This window comes from Ambystoma mexicanum, chromosome 3p, assembly GCF_040938575.1.
Source record: "Ambystoma mexicanum isolate Mex_15411 chromosome 3p, UKY_AmexF1_1, whole genome shotgun sequence".
In the NCBI taxonomy this organism is placed as follows: domain Eukaryota; kingdom Metazoa; phylum Chordata; class Amphibia; order Caudata; family Ambystomatidae; genus Ambystoma; species Ambystoma mexicanum.
Genome location: NC_090925.1, coordinates 989907570 through 989914565, shown reverse-complemented (window position 1 = coordinate 989914565; position 6996 = coordinate 989907570). Strand labels below are relative to the sequence as shown.

Here is a 6996-nt window from a genome sequence, read left to right as displayed (position 1 = left end):
GTACTGTCACTTGTAGTCTTAATTGTGTGTGGTGTTCCCAAACGGTACTGCATATGATTCTGCCTAACAGATACTCAAACAGACAGCCTGCCAGGATTAATGAGGTGGAACAAGAGAGGTCCCTGCCTAGTAGACAGCCCCTGAAAAGGAAAAAGAGAAACCAGTTCTAAGAGACTGGAGAATGATATCCCCTAATCCCCCAACCAATGCAGAACACCTTTAGGTAGCAGGTATTACCGTGAAGACTCCAGGGAAACGTAACAAAAGGAGGTAAGGTTAGTAAGGGGAATAGCCCAGGCGGAACGAGGGTCGCACTTTTGTCAGGTTGCAGCACTTTAGTACGGCACAGCATCCAAGTCCCAGTGCCACGAATTCCGGGTGGTGGAACACGAAGAGAGGAAGGCAAAACCAGGTGGGAAGAATGGGATCAGGACCACAATTGCAGGTTAAGTCAATAAATAGCCAAGAAAAGGAATGCCAGTTAATGGTCCGAGTCAGTGATAGGACGGGCACAAACAATGTCAAAGCCAGAACACAGAATGCCAGTAAACGGTCCGAGTCAGCAACAGTACGGGCAAAAACAATGTCAAGGCCAGAATACAACAGAGAGGGATTCCAATGGACAGGGCGAAGTCAGTAGCTGTGCAGACAGAGACAATTGCAGAATCAGGAAGCACAACGGAAGGCAAGAATACGTGCTGGGGTCTGTGGCGAGCGGGCAGAGACTGATGCAAAATACCTAATCCCCCACACTAGCGTGAGATGGGGGTTTAGATTCTATTAAAGACACGGAGGCGAATATTATGCATTAGCTTTCTTTACTGAGACACACAGCAGCAAAGAAAATAACATTTTATAAAAGTTTTTTGAAAATAACATGTTACAAAACTTTTTGAAAATGAATAACACAATGTCAACAAAACACATTTATAAAAGTCCCATTCCAAAATGGCGGACAGGTCATGCCCCCCTGGGAGCCAATGGGCATACAGCCAAGTCCATAAATGTCCCTTTCTCCAATAGCAAACCCTCTTTCTGAAGCTGTCCTTTAAGATAAGTTATTGTAGCCATCCTTCACACAATTCCATGAACGATGAATCCACGTAACAGAACTTGAAACTCCTCAACAGAACCTGAACCGATCTCCTTAAAGCAGGACCTCTCACCCGAAATCTGAAACACACAGAACACAATTAGGGTGGGTGGGTGGGATAATATTCGCCTCCGTGTCTTTAATAGAATCTAAACCCCCATCTCACGCTAGTGTGGGGGATTAGGTATTCTATGGCAAGACAGGAGGCTCCTATTATGCAAGTTCAAAGCCCTTGCAGAACATTAACCGCTACATGAGCAATTCGCTTATGATAAAACGTTTTGAAAGTTGACTCCCTCGACCAATCAGCTGCTTTAAGGATCTGATCTAGGCTGCCCCCCAAAAAGGCGGCTTTAGAGGCCATAGCACCCCTAACAGAATGGGGACCAAATGCGGAAGTATCCACTCCCGCCTCCCGCATAATCCATTTAACCCATCTGGCCAAAGTGGAAGGGGATACCGGTTTATGGGGCTTCCTATAGGAAATTAACAGCTGAGAGGTATTAGGAGGACGCAGACTTTCAGTTTTTAACTCAAAACACTTTAAACATGCTACAACACACAATTTATTGTTTTCAGTGAAGGCTGGATAAGATATGGAGGAAGTCATGCACTTTGTTCGTCGTGAAACAAAAAAGGTAACTCTCTGAGGGGTAAACATTTTATTATCGACATCTAAAGCCCTGATATCGGATACTCTTTTAATAGACACTAGACACAACAACATTGCTAGTTTGGAAAAAAAGTTGCTGTAAAGACAGATCTTCATTAGGGGCCCAGGATCCAAAGAGATCCAATACTAAGTTAACATCCCAAAGAACTGAATACTTAGGCTTTGGAGGTACTTTAATGCGAATAGACTTGAGAGCTCTACGCACCAGGAAGTGTCTACCCACTGGTTCCCCTTTTACCAATAGGTGACCTGCTGAGATAGCCGACCTGAAACCATTAATGGTTCTATAAGCTTTTCCTTCTTTAAATAGACCCACTAGGAAATTAACCACCTCTACAGGAGGGGCAGAAATGGGATTGAGGTGCCTAACCACACACCAGCTAGACCAACGGTTCCACGCTGAGGAGTATCCCACTTTGGTAGAGGGGGCCCAAAAGTCCCTGATGACCGACATAGAGTCCTGCGAAAGGCCTCGGAAGCACCAGGAAGCGCTGAAATCTTCCACGCCATAAGGGAGAGGTGCCCCTGAAGGACCAACTCGTGAGGAAACCCCCCCGGGTTCGTTAGTAACTGAGGATGAAAGGGAAGAAGACGAGGAACGTCTACTGATAGCTCTAGGAGAGCCGGAAACCATATCTGGGAAGGCCAAAAGGGGGTTAGAAGCACTAATGTGACCTCTTGCCTGCGTACATGAACCAATACTCTGGCTATCATCGCAAAGGGAGGGAAGGCGTACAGCCTCTGACCTGACCAATCCTGAAGAAAGGCATCGGTAGCTAGAGCGCCAGGATCTGGTCTCCAACTGAAGAACCTGAGCACCTGACAGTTTAGCCTCGAGGCAAACAGATCTACTGTAAACGGACCCCAAAGGCAGTCTATCTTGGCAAAGAGGTCCCTGTGTAACATCCAATCGCTCCTGTCTTGGAGGTGTCTGGAGTTCCAATCTGCTACTTCGTTGCTGACTCCCGGCAGGTACTCTGCCTTTAAAACAATATTGCGGTCCAGACAGAAATGCCAAAACTGCCTCGCCAGATCCGCTAGGACCTTGGACCTGGTTCCCCCCAGACGATTGACATATCTCACTGCTGAGACATTGTCCATGCGTAGGAGCACACAACAATTCCCCTGATCTTTGAGGAAACTGCGGACTGCAAAGGATCCCGCTAACAGTTCCAGACAATTGATATGGAGATCCCTCTCTTCCTCTGACCATTTCCCCCCCGTGGAGACCTGGCCTAACCGGGCTCCCCAACCTGCTCTGCTGGCATCTGATTCCAGAACTACATCCGGGGAGGGACCAAAAATTGCTTTCCCATTCCATGCTTCCATGTGTTTGAGCCACCAAAGGAGTTCCAATCTGGCCTCCGGGGACAGTTCCACCATCTGAGAGTAAGAGAGACATCTGCGAAGATGTCGGGCCTTCAGACGCTGTAGTGCTCTGTAATGTAGTGGGGCCGGGAAAATTGCTTGAATAGATGCAGACAACATCCCCACTATCCTGGCTAATAACCTGAGGGAGATTCTTTCCCTTTTGAGAATACCCCGGATCTCCTTCTTTATCTTGGACAATCTGCTGTCTGGGAGGAGAAGGATGCAATCTTTTGAATCTATATCGAAGCCCAGAAACTGGATACATTGCGTAGGCTGCAATATGGATTTTTTGGCATTTATTACAAACCCCAGGCTCTGAAGAAGAGTTATCGTGAACTGCAGATGAGAGAGCAAAACCTGAGCATCCTGGGCTAACAGGAGCATGTCGTCTAGATAAATAATTATCCTTATCCCCTTGGACCTGAGGCGAGCCATCACAGGCCTCATCAACTTGGTGAAGCACCACGGGGCCGAGGACAGACCGAAAGGGAGGGATGCAAATTGCCAAACCCGACCCCCCCACTGAAACTGGAGAAACTCTTGGTGTGGAGGGAACACGGGAACCACTAAGTAAGCATCTTTGAGGTCCAACTTGGCCATCCAATCTGCCGGAAGGAGGGTGTCCCTGAGGAGGTGGATCCCCTCCATCTTGAAGTGGTGGTAAACCACAAAGGAGTTGAGAGCTTTTAAATTTATCACTGGGCGGAACCCCTGATCCGGTTTTGGGACTAGGAATATGGTACTCAGAAACTGGGATGCCCTGTAAGAGGCAGGTACCACCGCTCCCTTGGAGATGAGGTCCTTGACCTCCACATCTATCAGCGACTGCTTTACTCTGTCCAGAACCAAAGGATAGGGAACTGACAACTGGCAAGGAGGGGAGTAAAACTCTATGTGATAACCCTGCACTGTCTGCAACACCCAGGGGTCCGATGTGAGGGATTCCCACTGTGGGAGAAACCTGACCAACCTGCCTCCTATACTTTGGAGGGAAAAAACATTTAACACTCGGGAAAATACCTGATGCTCCTCTGGACCTCCTGGAACCTCTGCCACCACGTCCTCTCCAACCCGAATACTGTTGCGGGAAGAATTGGGAGTATGCACCTCGAGCAGAGGATGGATTATGGGCGCCTCGTGAGGCAAATTGACGGGGGCGGGAATGGCCCTGGGAAAAGCGGCCGGAAGAGCGGGCTCTGCCTCGTCCGGCCCTGGGAAAAACCTTCTGAGTGAAGACCTTCTTTATATTAGTCTGGGCCTTATCCAAGGCCGTGAATGTATGGACATACGCAGACAGATCCTTAAGGAAACTCTCCCCAAACAAATTCCCTTGAGCGGAAGGGCCCGCTTCCCTTTCTGACATATCCGCCAGCTTTGAGTCCAGTCTCATTAGAAGAGACTTGCGCCTTTCTTTTGATATAGCCGCATTGGCGTTGCCGAGCAGGCAAACAGTCCTTTGAATCCAACCCCTTAACATGACTACATCAACCGGGGAGTTGGAGGCCGCCGCCTCCTCAGCCATCTCAAAAATCTGAGTGACCGGACCCAGAACATCTAAGAGCTTGTCTTGACAGCTGCGCCAGGCCTTATCCACCCCTTTCCTGGGGTCCTTGCCCTTCTGAGACAAAAACACCGTCATGGGTTGATCAATATCCGGTGTACACGCCACCTTGTCCTGCAGGACTGGCCTAGGGCATTCTGATCGTAACTTGCTCCTGTCCCCTTTAGGTAGTGGGCGCCTAACCCAATACTCTAGAAACGAGGCAATCTCTTGAGAGGGTTGCCACTCAGCAGACCTGGGATGCAAGATGAGGGCCGGGTCAAAAAAGGGGACCCCATTAATGTCCAATACAGGACCTTCCTGGGCTGGAACAGGAGCCACTCTCCTCTTGCGCCTCTTAGGGGGCGAATCAGAGTCCTCCGAAGAGTCAGAGGAAGAAACAGGTATAGGGGATAGCTGTGCAGGGAGCTGGGCAGAAGAAGACCAAGGGGTTGAGGAAAGTGGGTGGGATTCATCCCTTTTGCGCTTTTGGGCTCTACCAGGGGATGAGTCGGGGGAAGAAACTGGGCGAGGACTGAGTTGTCCCGAAATATGCTTTGTTTTTCCTGTACACTTTTTTGGGGGTTGGAGTTGCACAGAGGGGCCCGCCGCCTGGGGGGGTGAAAATCCGCTATGCGGTTTATTAGCCTGTCAAAAGCAGAAGCCAAAGTATTATTAAGGTCAGACAAGGCTGAATCAATGGAAGCCTGGATAGCCTGTTCCACTGTAGGCTGTCCATTCGCCTGCCCCCCCCCATTATCCGTTTTCTTGGAAGTGCGCACCTGAGTACAGGCATCCGCTAAAACAGGGGCAACAGAATTATTATTAGTATTACCCATGGCAGGCCTCTCCATCATTGGTCACCACAGAAGTGTAACTTCTAATCAATGCAGCCGAGCAGGCTGTGCTAAAAGCACACAAATAGCCAAGCAGGCTTTAACAAAGGAAACACACCAACTGGTGAGAAAAAACAGGTGACAGCCGAGCAGGCCAAATATACACCCGAGCAGGGTGAAAGGAGTGGGGGGAGCCGAGCCGGCTGAGCATAAAAGGAGCACACAAGGAAACACAGGGAAATAAAATAAATGCAAATTAAATTAAATCACTCCTATGAGGTGCAATAAATGTGGGAAAATGCTCCTGCACCTTCACTTTAACCAAGCACAAACAGGCAGGCCTAGCCTGAGAGGCTCACAAGATACGCAAGCAGCGTATAAACACACATGTGCCACTTGTAAACAAACCCCCCCCCAGAAATCCGAGAGGCCGTGACCCTGTCAGAGAAAACCAAGCTCAATTAACACGGACAAACGAGCTCAGGGCCCGGCTGCCTGAAAGAGCGCGAACGCTCCGAAAGGCCCGGCTATTTACAGAAACACACTCCCCTGAGGGAGAAATGCACAGAGGATAGCTGAAGGCACACGAACAATATTGCAACAAAGTATAAAAGGCGCGCGAACGCCTCTGCAAAAGGAATGGAATGACAAGGATTAATGAGCAGGCACCCGCTCCACACGGAGCGGCGTCACAATGTAACACTCCTGACTGGAGGAAAACGTTCGAACGAACGCACCTTTCACAGAACAAAAAATGAAATGACCATTTCAATTCAAAGATACAATCACCGAAAAACGAAATGAAGTATCACAATCAACACTCTAAACTCTATATGAAGCACAATAAGGCACGAGCTAGAGAGAGTAACTTAGCTGTGTCAATCAGCAGCAAAGAAAGAGGGTTTGCTATTGGAGAAAGGGACATTTATGGACTTGGCTGTATGCCCATTGGCTCCCAGGGGGGCATGACCTGTCCGCCATTTTGGAATGGGACTTTTATAAATGTGTTTTGTTGACATTGTGTTATTCATTTTCAAAAAGTTTTGTAACATGTTATTTTCAAAAAACTTTTATAAAATGTTATTTTCTTTGCTGCTGTGTGTCTCAGTAAAGAAAGCTAATGCATAATAGGAGCCTCCTGTCTTGCCATAGAATCGAAATGCAATTACCAATTCCAGGAGCGGGATGCTGGGTCAGCAACCAGTAATCCAGAGTTCCAAATCAGCCGTATGGCGTGACGAGGATATCAAACATGTAGCTTCGAATGGTCTAAGAACACCGATCGGAAGCAGCGCCAAAGTGCTTACTTCCGGTTTTTATGACATGGCATTCCTTGGATACGATGCAGACGCTGGCAGCCATATCGGAGTCACGTGACCGCGTGTTGAAGTGGAGAATCAAGCTCCTTTTCCTAGCCTACTTAAGGCACAGCGTGACCAAGGCAACTGCCATGCAGCCTTCCAGGAGCCAAAAAGAGGAAGAG

At 48.5% G+C, this 6996-nt stretch overlaps 1 long non-coding RNA gene across 1 annotated transcript; it reads right to left on the bottom strand.

Annotated features, from left to right (window-relative positions):
- Positions 1 to 801: 801 nt before the first annotated feature.
- Positions 802 to 5914, bottom strand: LOC138581168 (uncharacterized). Its single transcript, XR_011304462.1, has 2 exons — positions 4158 to 5914; positions 802 to 1173 (listed from the first exon to the last, which is right to left on the bottom strand). It is a non-coding gene; the product is annotated as an uncharacterized lncRNA (long non-coding RNA).
- Between the last annotated feature and the right edge of the window lie 1082 nt (positions 5915 to 6996).